This window comes from Columba livia, chromosome 21 (assembly GCF_036013475.1).
Source record: "Columba livia isolate bColLiv1 breed racing homer chromosome 21, bColLiv1.pat.W.v2, whole genome shotgun sequence".
NCBI classification, from domain to species: Eukaryota; Metazoa; Chordata; class Aves; order Columbiformes; family Columbidae; genus Columba; species Columba livia.
In genome coordinates this window covers 4,734,414-4,746,555 of record NC_088622.1, presented here as the reverse complement: position 1 = coordinate 4,746,555, position 12,142 = coordinate 4,734,414, and the positions used below count along the sequence as shown (strand labels likewise).

Genomic DNA, 12,142 nt, shown 5'->3' with positions numbered 1-12,142 from the left:
CCCCATGTCCTGAGAACCTCATGTCCGTCTGTCCAACCCTCCAGGGATGGTGACTCCAGCACTGCCCTGGGCAGCCTGTTCCAATGCCCCACAGCCCTTTGGGGAGGAAATTGTTCCTTACATCCAACTTAAGCTACAAGACTTGTCTCCTGTGTGCAAACAATCCTTTCACTGCTTCACCTTCCTCACAGACACAAATGTTCTTCCACCAGAAAACAACTTGCATGGGATATGGGCAGAGTTAAGAACAAGTCCAGGAATAAGGAACTTTTGAGAAGTTTGCGCTGTAGGAAAACCCCTAAGATGAAACCCAGCAAGGAGGGGTCCGGCCCCGATTCCACGTCTCATCACCCCTTGCAAGAGGGGACGACATGTGCTGCAAGGTCAACAAGATCCGATGTTGAGACTTGTGCTTCTTGTTGGCCTCTCTTGTGAGCCAGCAAGAAATACTTCAGGCTTAAACAAGGCTGTGAGATGCCTCTAGAACCCATCTGCTCGCCTGCGCCGTGTTTACGCACCATAATGGTCCCTCCCCTCTGCTTCAAGCCTCCTTGTGCAGGAAAACCTCCAGCGAAAGCAATGGGAGGCTCTTAATTGCCTCTGCTCCAATCAATACAAACAGCGCTTGGTAAAGCCAACAGCCACGGCAATCGCTGACTCCCCAATAACAAGATATCCATGTTTTTCCATGTTTTCCATGTTTTTCTCCCAATTCCACTGCAAAAGAAAGCTTAAAAGAAAGAGGGTTCTATGGGGGTAGAAGCAGGAGGTACCAGAGCTATTGCTTCATGGATGAGTCCACCAAACCTTGTAGACCTCTGCCAAAGACTTCGCTCCAACATTGAGCAAAGGTTGAGCTCGGCCACCAGGAACTGTTCTTCTAAAGGCTAGAGAGAGCTGACCCCCATCGCTATACATTCCCAGCTCTCCTCCTCAGCTGCCTTCAAAACACAAAAGCCCTCCGGTGCCGAGCGGGATGGAGAGGACACAAGTCATCCCTGCCCTTAAATGAACCGCTGCCACTGACAAACGAAACCTGAAAGCACCGACCGCAAGTATTTTGATTTAATGCCATCTGCAAAACATCTAAACTTACACTCAGCGGGAGGCACAGCAGCTGGGATTTCTGAGGACGCCGGGGGAATTTGAGCTCCCAGATCTTCTGGGGTCTTGGGATATTTCAGAGTCGGACTTAAGCCTGCTTAGCGCAAATAAAGCACGAGAGAAGAGTCCTTCCTCATGTTACAAAATCCTACTTCAGACCCTGGGAAAACACAGCAATACCTGAAATGTATCTGACAAGGCCAGGATTAACCTGTTCTTGAAGATGTTGCTACTTTTCATCTGAAGTGAACACTAAATTGTCTTTAAAAATGTGTTTAATTAACAGGGTTTCACCAAGTTTATTAAACAGTTGTCCCGATCTCTTTCCTAGACAAATCCTTAGCCCTGCAAGTTTCTAGAGGTCTTCCATTCCATAAATTACAGCCTCGCCTGTACTATTACATAGCCTGTTATCCTCATTCACCTCTCCTGTTATAATTACCAAGGTCATTTTAACAGGTAATTTGGCACAGCTGTCATCACGTCCAAGTTTAACACGCCTTCATTTGTAAGAGTGCCACACAGGCATGTTCCTCAGCCCAGGAGCAGCCAAGACAACCATGGGTGGGATTTTCCAAAGCATCACAGGACCCCGTGTGAGGTGTCAGGATGATACGGCCGAGCAGGACACCCAGGGGCTGGTACCCACTGTGCGAGGTGCTGTGCCAGCAGGACAAATGGACGGCTTCTCTCTAAATAGCTCGTATTTTCAGGATGAGATGCAAGATGCCAACTTAACACGAAGAGATGGGAGAGAAGCAGGAGTGGACAACGCAACTCTGGTCAGTGGAGCATATTAGACTTGCAACAGACCAATGCATATATATAAATAAAACCCCCATATATAGTGTGGGAGGCCAACCATCATGATCCTGCTCGCTCCGTGCCAAAACCTTCCCACCAGAGAAGCCACAAAGCAAACCATGAGCCTGGGAGACCCCGGGGAAGGTGGTGAGATACAGCAGGGACCTGCAGCTCCAGGAGCAGAACCAGTCCCTGGATGACCCCACGTGTGCTTCCCAGCAAGGGTTTGACTCCAGGCAGGATAACCACAAATATTGGTAAGCCAGAACCCTGCCTGGGACCTCATTCCACACCACTCCTCCTACCTGTGGCCTCACTAAGCGCTCTGTGGTTTTCCTTCCAAACCAGGGCTCTTGGCAAGCGCTGGAAGAGGACGTGGACTTCAGCCAGGCTGCAAAGCGCACCAGACTCCTTAATTACTTCACAACACTTCCTTAGTTATGTCCATTTGTGCATGGCTCTATAATGAAGTTTGTCAGTGTTAACACTGTAGTCACCCAATAGGGATGCAAATGGGATCAGTAAGAAATTTATTTAGGGTGCAGCAATATATCAAAAAGGAGATGGAAATAAAACAACGGCTCAGCCCTGCTGTAACAGGGACACCAGACTGCTGCGGTATGAGCAGTAACATCAAGGCAATGGCAAAAAACAAGGGACCTGCACCACAGTCATCTCTAGAAACCCAATCCCAGAAAAGAAAACACGTTTGAATGGTAATCATTGGGTTAAAGTGGGATCTGAAGTTTAAAATGCCTGTTTATGATACATTTCCACAATCTCTCCTCAGGTTATAAATGCATTCCTTCTCTGTTTCCCAAAAATCTGGGCTTTCTTTTTAATCTCCTTATGATATTATGGGGGAAGGACTCTAATTTCATAGACCACGCACTTGAGACAATAAGTGATAAAACCCATTAGTTTCACATGCAAAGGGCTTTAGAAGAGCCAACGAGGAGGAGATGCCATGGGCTGAGAGGAGGCAGAGAACTGCAGCAAGAGCCTTTCCAACGCAGAGGAGGTTACACAGCCCGCTAAGCCCCAACTTCTTTGAAAAGCAGTTTTCAGATGGGAATGAGAAAAATAACATGTCCATAGTTGGCTTGGAAATCACCTCTCTTTATAAGCTTGAAAAACAGAAGGGAAAAAGAGCTGAGATCCAGAACAGAAGATCATGGGTCCTCCTGAAGGTACCTCCAAGACGTTCATTGCTCAAGGGGTCCTGCCCCTTTCAGCAGAAATCCCCCGGCCTTGCAAAGCCATGGAAGGCTCAAATACCAAGTCTCAAAGTCCTTTTCTTTTCAGGAAACTAGACTTTGAGACTGCTTAAAATCCAACCCAAGAGCGGGTGCTGCCAAAAGCCACCCACACCAGTGCCAGCTCCAGAAACCAGCACAGCTCCCACACTACTTGCTTGTGACTTCAGTCCTGGCTTTGCGAAGGAAAAACCATAAACCTGTCCCAACGATACACATCCCTGCTCTTCCATCCCCACCTGGGGAACATCTGTAGGGTGTAGGTTCCTCCAGCCAACAAGAATGGAGGTTGGGGGGGACACAAACAAAACTCTCTTCGTGTTTTACAAATAAGTTCTTCTTTCAGAAAGGAAACGGAGAGCCGTTCGCGGCCGGCTCTGACTCTAAACGCTCATGAGAGGGCTGCCAGCTGGGTTCAGATTTATCACTTGTGTTTCCTAACTCGCACATCTGTTTTCTGTAAGTAGCTGTCCAAGTCAATGCATCTCCCCTTTCCTCACCAACCGCCCACGGAGCTTTTCAAGGACAAACCATCATTGCTTTCGGTGTTTATCTGCTTAGTGGTTTCCACTATGTCATCTTAACAATCTCGAGTACTATTCGTAAAAAACCCAGAGCGGGCATTTTTAGGCCCAGTCTCCCTGTGCTCTCGCAGGGCTGTAAATTTGCTGTTAGAGAACCATGCCAGGGTGCCTATAAAAGCAAAGTAACACATGTGGCAATTACTGGGGGTTGGTTTAATGAACATGCCGAATGAGAAGCCAGCGGTCTGTTCCCACCAGCAACCCAGGAAACTCCCCGTCATCTCCCTCTAATTCCACTAAAGTCATCAAAATTATTTCCATTGCACTCTGCCAGAGCATCTTCTCCTACACCGAAAGCTGAACGCGGGGATCAGAGAGAAAAGGGGAATTCCTCTAAGGACGGACGTGTTGGGAAAGTGGCAAAAAGCCAAGGGGGGGGTCACGGGGAATTAATGAGACTTCCCAGAGCTCAGCGCATCCGGCCACGAGGAATGCGCAGCATGCGGGGGGCAGAAAGGGCCGAGGCAGCTCCAGGAGACCTGGGGTCCTGTGGATGGTCACTGGAGCAACAAAACCTACTTAAAGCTTTGAAATTCTGTTTAATGATGAACCAATAATTTGTCTTTCTTCTTAAGAAGCAGCCTCAATGATTTCACTACCAAAAATGTGGAGTACACTCCATTATGCTGCCTTTGGTGTTTATAGGAAACCTACCAACGGGATACTGGAGTACTGGGGTAAATGGAATAAAGCTACAGGGGGGGAAGGAAACAGAAAGCATTTAGTAGGAAATTCACATTTGCAGCGCTGTTGGGACAGTCGGCATCAACCACATACGCAACGCGGTCCCACCACCAGTCATCCCAACTTGGAAATGGGTCCATAGGGAACAGCTGATATCATGTCACTTCCATAGGTCCAAGGGACACGGAGATGGGTAAAAGCAAGACGTCAATGGGAAATGGTGTAAGAAGAGGGTGTGTGATGCCATCTCGCCTCTCGATGCGCTCGGACAACACGCGTTTCGCTTCGAGGCAAGCGCGATTAGGCAGTAAAATTGTTCTAAAATGAATTATTACGCAAAACTGCTAATGGTTTCCTTCAACAGAAGTACACGGTGTGGGCCACTGCATGAGAGGAACCAGGAGCAGCCCCTCAAGGGTTCGAGAGCAGGGGAGCACTCGAGGAAACGCGTAGATGCAAAACGGGGAGCTATAAAAAGCAGTAAGAGAATAAGCAGCGGCTGAACAAAGATTGCAGAGGATATTAAAGAAACACTCCGACTGCAGAAGAAATAAAAGGTCAGCGAAGGGAGATAGTGACTTCTCTAAGAAATTGTACAAGTGCATTCCTGACACAAATACTGACAGGAGAGACAGATATATAGAATTAATTTTGCTCCCTGCCCTGACAGCACACAGAGACATGGACCGACTGAATAGGGAGAAAGGAAAAGAGCAGGATAACTGAACAGGTAACCATGGCAAAGGGTCACTCCAAGAGTCACCTAAGCAGGACACCTCCCAGCATTTAATATATCTGCTGAAATCCTGCCCCTTCTCCCCACCAAACCAGAGAGGAGAGGGGATGGGCGAGAGTGAGAGCGCCCAGACCTCAAACATCTCCAAATTCACAGAACTGGACTGTAACAGATTAAACCAGAGCAGCCCAGAGAGGACAGACAAAATATTAAGCAGAATTAAGCCTTAAAGGATGTTACGGTCCTTGGAGAAATATGAGCTTGATTCATTTTACCCTTATGCTTTATAGCAACTTTAAAAAGGCTCTTCTTTAGATGATGCTCCAGAGTGATTTTTACACCCGGCTTTAAGCAGCCATCCCCCTCTCTCTTCTCTAATATGTGTAATCTAAATCACAAATGATATTGCCCTTGCAAGAGCTTTATTTCGGAACACTGGCTGCTGCAATGGCCACAGAAGAAACCAAAGCCTGTTTTTGCCTTTCAAATTTAGATTTACAGGAAGAACCATTTATTTTAACTCCAGACTCTCTCTTCCCATCGACATGTTTTTCTTCCTCAAAGAGCCCTGTTTCCAGAGTTATTTCGCAAGTCTTCCACCTACTTCTCCATTCATTATTGCTGACAACACAGCAGAATGTGAAGCGCTCCTCTCACTTCTGAGATGTTGGGAAGACGTCCCAGAGCTGCCAGGGCAGGTGAAGACAGAGATTTGGAGGCATCTAGGGCCAGTTTTTCCCACAACACGATGTGCTTCCCAGCGTCACCAGCTGGGCTGCAGAACAGGGCAAAACACAACTTTTTAATAGGAAAAGCAAGGAAAAATTAACAAGGCAGCTTGTTTTCTCCTGCCAGCCTCATGTGCCAAGGGAAAGCAGCCTCTTGCTTTCTGCTATGTCTAGACGTGTCTTTTTTTGTAACATCCCAGCCCGACTCGCCCATCAATAGTCTTTAAATATTGAGAAGGGCTCCTGCTGCAATCGCTGCTGCTCCTCCCGACCCAGGGACGGCCAAGGCCACCGCGCAGAGGAGGTGGCATCTGCCGCCTTGGGCGCAGCTGCTTAAGTGCAGCCCCTGAGAAGCAAATCCACACCCAGCTCGAGCTTTTAATTATTTATATTATTTAGATAGAGCTGTCGGGGAGCAAAGAGCTTTGCAGAAGCACAAGAGAAAGACATTGCCCACCGCTGCGTGCCCGGCTTCCAAGAAGCTTCCGCGCCATCGCGCGCTTCCCCGCTGTCTGCACCATGTTCAGCAGGGTGGGATTAACTTTTTAGCATCAAAGGTTATTACAAGCATCTCTTGCTTTGCTGATTCAGCTCGCAGGAGGTCAAACAGCTTGCAGGAAATCCTCAGGTGGCGCAAAAGATGCTGTTGAGGGAAATCAGCGTTGGGGTTTTGATTGCGGTGTTGCAAGACGAGCTGCAGAACGAAGCTGTGAAGGGGCTACCAGCAAAGTCCTGCTGGACAACCTGGCATCGGGCAACATGACCACAGACCCGCACATGAGTGGAAGTCCAGGTCTATGTGCTGTTTCTTTCCTCATGGCCATGCAGGACGGTCTCAAAGGAATTGAGAAATATTCAACCAAGTTGCAGCCAAGCGTGGATGTGGCTCTTCGTTGGCCTTCGGATGCTGCAGCACGTGGCCGGGTGCTGTTTGGAGCATCGCCGGATGGATCCAGCCACCACTTCAAGTTATATTGACCACACTGGGAGGTTTCTCCACCCCTCATGTCCTGGCAGCTTTGCTGGAGGCTCTTGACTTCACCTGGGGGACACCCTCTCCTCCTTCCTTCCTTCCCCCCAGTTTCAGACCTTGCTTTTCCTTCGCTCACAGCTTTGTGCTCACCATAACTCAGGGGGTTTAGCAGCTCCCATGTTCAGGAGCTGGCAGATTTGAAGGCAACCTTTCTGAATAAAACGTGGCCCTGGCTGCCACATCCACCAGAGCCAGAAGACAACAGGGGAGGGCAAAACTCAGTTTAAAAGCACAAAGACTCCACTTGTTCACAGACTTAAGTTTGCACATTGAACTCATGCTCCCAGCCCTCTGCGGCAAAAGGCTCGGAACAAAACACTTCAAACCAGCCCAGCACGTGGCGCAGACTGACACACGGGTCTCACCCAACGCTGCCCAGCACTTGCTATCATACAATCATTTGGGCTGCTATAGGGGCATCTCAATTCCTTGCAGAAGTGAGATGCTGCAGCCAATATTGCCCCCCCAGGCCTGGATGGACGTGCTGCTTGCACCAGCCTTGGCCTCACCAGCATCTGCTTCTGGACCAGAACAAGCCACGTCTGACATTGCTCTGACTTTTGCGGTTAAGTAGATAAACAGTCCACAACTAACACAGTAATAAACCAGCAAAGAACCCTCACCCGCCGAGTTATCCCAGGCACCATGCTCCATCCCAGCCAGCTCCAAAATCCCTCCCAATGCAAATTCATCCCTCACCCCTCCACATCCAGCCCGACCCTCCCGCAGGCACAAGCCCCAGAAATATGAAATACCCAAACATTTCAGTGTCTCCACGCTTCATCATGACAAACAATAAAACACAATGAACAAACATCAGGGAGGGGTGGAGGGAAGACGCTGCTCCAAAATCAACACAGTTCCTTCTCCTTTGGTGCTCAAGACAGGCTGGCAAGTTCACTGAGGTACTGATTTAAGGGTTGTAAGGCTGCGGGCTGGATCCCGCCAGCAAAATGAGGTACAAATTAATACACTGCCAGGCAATACCCAGCTGCAACGATAAAATTATTCAGCCACATTTTCCCCTCCCTGCGTCTCCGGGCAACTCTTCTCCCCTTTCCCATCAAGCCAACAAACACGCAGGCGTTTAATGGCAACCCGTACCGAACGGACAATGAAACGAGAAGGGAACAAAAGAGCAAACCTCGCTGCGCCATGGCCTCGCGCTCGGCCGGGCAGACAATGGTCCCAGCTGTTCCCGGGAAGCCCCCGGCCACAATGAGACCCGGCTCCGGCACCGAAGAGGGTCCCGGTTCCCCGGGGGGGCAGGAGGTTGTCGCTGGAATATGCATCTCATTGGTTACCTGTCAGCTTTTCCGAGGCGGTTATGAAGTACAGTCGCTGCCGGAGGGTATAATGGGATGTAATAACGAGACCGCTGGCTCGTTTGACGCCGGCCCTTCGACAGAGGAGCTTTGATTAGGTGATGGGAACTGGCAGCATCCACTTTAAAAAAAACCCCACATGCCCAAAGCTGTAAAATAAAGGGATCTCTAGGAATGTGGCCACTTTTTGTCAGGCTAGGAGGGATGGAAAATAGAAATAAATGACAACTTTAATTCCTTGGCTTAATCTCTCCTCCCCCGGGAGGTCCCATCCTTGCTGTTTCTCTAGGCTTAGACGTTATTTCCCGGCTCCCCAGGAACGCTAGAAAAATGACACGTTATAGCGCCAGGGAATTACCAGCTGCGGAGGGGGCAGGAGGAAAGCTCCCTGCCCCAAAAATCACTGCAGCCTCTCGCGGAGCACGGGCAGCAGCTCCAGCTGCACATTCACCTGGGGGGGGCACCCACAAAGGCAGCGGGTGGGACCACGGGTGGGATTCGCCTCCCCTCCTTTTTATCAGCACAATGTCTCAGGCGGCCCTTCCACACCCAGCAAACTTGCAGCAAGATGCTTAGACAAAAGTACAACTTGAGTATTCCTGCTGCTTGGTGCCATCCGACGCGGGGAGCAGGGACCATTAGCTCCTGGTTGAAAACTCCACTTTTTCAGCTAAACACAATGTTTGGGGCTGGTGACGTGACCACCCACGCAACACCCTCCAGCTACCTCCATTCCCAGCACCCCCGTGCCCTGCTTTCCCCAGTACACATGTCCAAGCTGCCGCCGGGACGTGGCAGAGACAAGCAGAAAAGTATTTTTCCTTGCTGCAAGCCAAGGAAAACATGCGCAAGCAAGATGGATGCGAGAAAACCCTGGGGTTTAGGAATGCCAACTGGAAGAAATAAAACCTGACTAATAAAGCACAGGCTGGGGAAGCTGCTACTGAGGGCAGTGATGCCATCAAGGATCCATCCTGATCCACACACCCCAAGCGCCCCAAGCCCCATGGTCCTGCTGTTGCAATCCTGCTGCCCTCGAGAGACGGGTGGTTTTGTGGAGCAGCTCTGTAGAATCATTTTGGTTGGGAAAGACCCCCAAGATCATCAGGTCCATCCTTAACCTAACTCTGGCACTAATCCATGTCCCTAAGAACCTCATCTCCATCTGTTAAACCCCTCCAGGAATGGTGACTACATTACAACGAAAGCAAAGGACGCTCACAAGAACGCATCAATTCAGGGACTACATCTGGCTGCGTTAAATATTCCTCTCCATGTTTGCCAATGACTTATCTGCTGTGTTTTTAACCAGATGCAAGCACAGTGAGGAAGCCGCACGCCGGTTAACGAACAGGCCAACCCACGACCCCGTGACAATCAAATTCAATCAATCTGTCTGCAAGGGATGAGCAGCAAGACCACGGCCGGGAGAAAGGAGGCAGGAGGGAACCTGCTGGCTGCGTTACCCATTCCTCAGCCCAGAAAGGAAGGGGAAATGGGGCTATTTCCCTCAAAGTTGTGGTTATATCCAAGCAGCCGGCAATGCTTGGCCATGCAAGGCTGTGCACGGGGCAGGGTTTGGGGTCGGGGGAGGATTGCTGGCGGCCAGGACGAGCTGTCTGCTCTCGTGGAGGCATTACAAAAGTAAAGTGGCATTTTGCAGGCTCAGCACAGCTCTTCCTTTCAGCACGAAACCCATAAACAACAGCCCAGCGGCTTAACGGGACTGAAATATGACGGTATTCAAAGGGGATGTCAGGAGGATTAATAGCCTGTCTCCTTCCAGCTCGCCAGGAAGCCGTGCTAGGACCGCAGCGCTAATGCCGCGCCGAGCGTGCAAAGTTTTACATCTTCTCCATTAACATCGGTGGCTCAGCGGGGGACACACGTTGCGGCTCCTGCTTAGTGTTGGTGACACCGGACGGGGTGACAACCCACTAGTGCTCTCCCTTTGGCACCCCAGCCCTGCCAAAGCATCACCAAAGGGATGTTTTACCATGACCAATGGAAGCAAATGGGTATGATGATCATTAAGGACAGTGAGAGCTTCTTAACAGTGAACTCTTCTTCCCGGGAGGTATTTGGGCAGAGGCGAGTGATTACACAGTGTTTGACCAGCTGCTAAATCAACACGAGGATCTAATAAGAAAGCCTGCTATGAGGCACTGCGATATTAAACCACACAGAAAATAAAAGAAACATTAAAAGAGCAAGCAAACGCAAAATGTCATCGTGTTTCCTCTCTATTTGCTGTGCAGAAGCAAAGGCTCCGCCGCACCTTGGGAGACCCGCCAGGACTTCCCACTTACACACGTAACCCCACGCGTGCCCATGTGAAACACCAAACACCAGCCAAGAGACGCACAAACCTCGGCAACAACCAGCCCCGCCGTCCCATTTCACAAACCACAGCTCTGGAACCTTCTGCTCTTTCAGGGCATTAATGCACTTTTTAAAATAGAAACAAGCTGGGACAACTGTTCCTGTTTTTAGGGGCTGATCCACCTACACATCTGGTCAAAACTCGACATTTCAAGACAACTTTTTGCAGTGGCAAAGAACCACTCCAGTGCCCGCACCGCCGATCCGTGCTAATTTACACGACATAAATATTTATACAATTACAGTTACTATCCTTCAATGACCAAAGTTATCGCATTTCAAAGGATCTATATTTAAAGAGCGCAATACCCTGATGGCAACGCAGCTTTAAATTTTAAATAGCCTGTTCCTCCTCACACAGTGCACAGACACACACTGAGAGGCCTGAGAATTCCCATATTCTCTGCAAAGCCCCAGAGCTCCTCCCTGTCCCCCCCACACCCCAGATTTGGCCTCTGTCACCCCACACATCTATCGTGACACAATATCTGCCTATCATCTCCAGGGGATGCAACGGATGGCTGCACAAAACACTGATTTGTAACAGCGCCGGATTCACTATCTTCTAGACAAAGCCAGAAGGAAAAGGACTTTATTTTTATGACAATTAATTGAGAGCATTACTGCCTATGAAACTGGACACAGTGGTTTATGCCGGTACCAATTCCTGCTCTTCCCATCCCCTCGGGCGCACGGGAGCGCTGCAAGTTTCCCTCTGTCAGCCTGTTATTTCAATGGGAATTCAGTATCAGCTCTTCATCGGTGCTCTCTGAACTACCTCACCAAGTGACGATGCAAAAATCAGAAAGAATACTAATAAATCAGGATTAGGAATTAATAAACTGGGATCAAAACACCTTCATAAATCATCTCATGCTCTCTATATGCGGGTGGGTCTAATTACTAGAGAAGAAAGAAGATAAATCTCATTTAGGTCAGGGCAATCCCTTTTCTGAGCAGGAAAAACCCCTTGATTAATTATTAGCTGTAGATATAAGTCAAGAGGTTTTCAGGTTAAACATGGAAGCACTGGCAGGGGGAAATCAGGTGTAACCCCATTGCTGTGCCCATCCAGCCCATCTGTCACCACGCGCTCTGGTTTATCGCTGTTTTCCTGACTTAAGAAAAGCAAAAACTAAACACACCTTTCCACCTGCACTTTGCAAATTCGGTCCTGCCTCGTCTCCAAGTTTCTCCAACAGAATTAACATGAATAAAGCAGAGGGGGAGAAAAAGGACCGAGTGGAAAACCATATTTACAGAAGAGGGAGGGAGCGTCTCCTTGCTGTCCTCCCAAAGCAGTGCCCCACAGCTGCTTCATTCATAAATATTTCACCGATAAGGAATGGGCCTGCCAAACCTCAACAACGGCTTTGATGAAAAATATAAAAAGCCCTCTCCATTAGTGCTTTTGATGTTCTTTGCATACGGAATAACGAATGCGGGAGATTCATCTTCTTCCCCTCCTCTCTCCTCCCTCGCTTGAGCCTTTTATCCGGCAGGGCC

The 12,142-nt window shown here is 49.2% G+C and overlaps 1 protein-coding gene across 1 annotated transcript in view; it reads right to left on the bottom strand.

The window, feature by feature from the left end:
* Nucleotides 1–12,142, bottom strand: part of KAZN (kazrin, periplakin interacting protein) — a 190,023-nt gene that overhangs the window by 42,119 nt on the left and 135,762 nt on the right. The gene's annotated exons all lie outside the window — the stretch shown is intronic.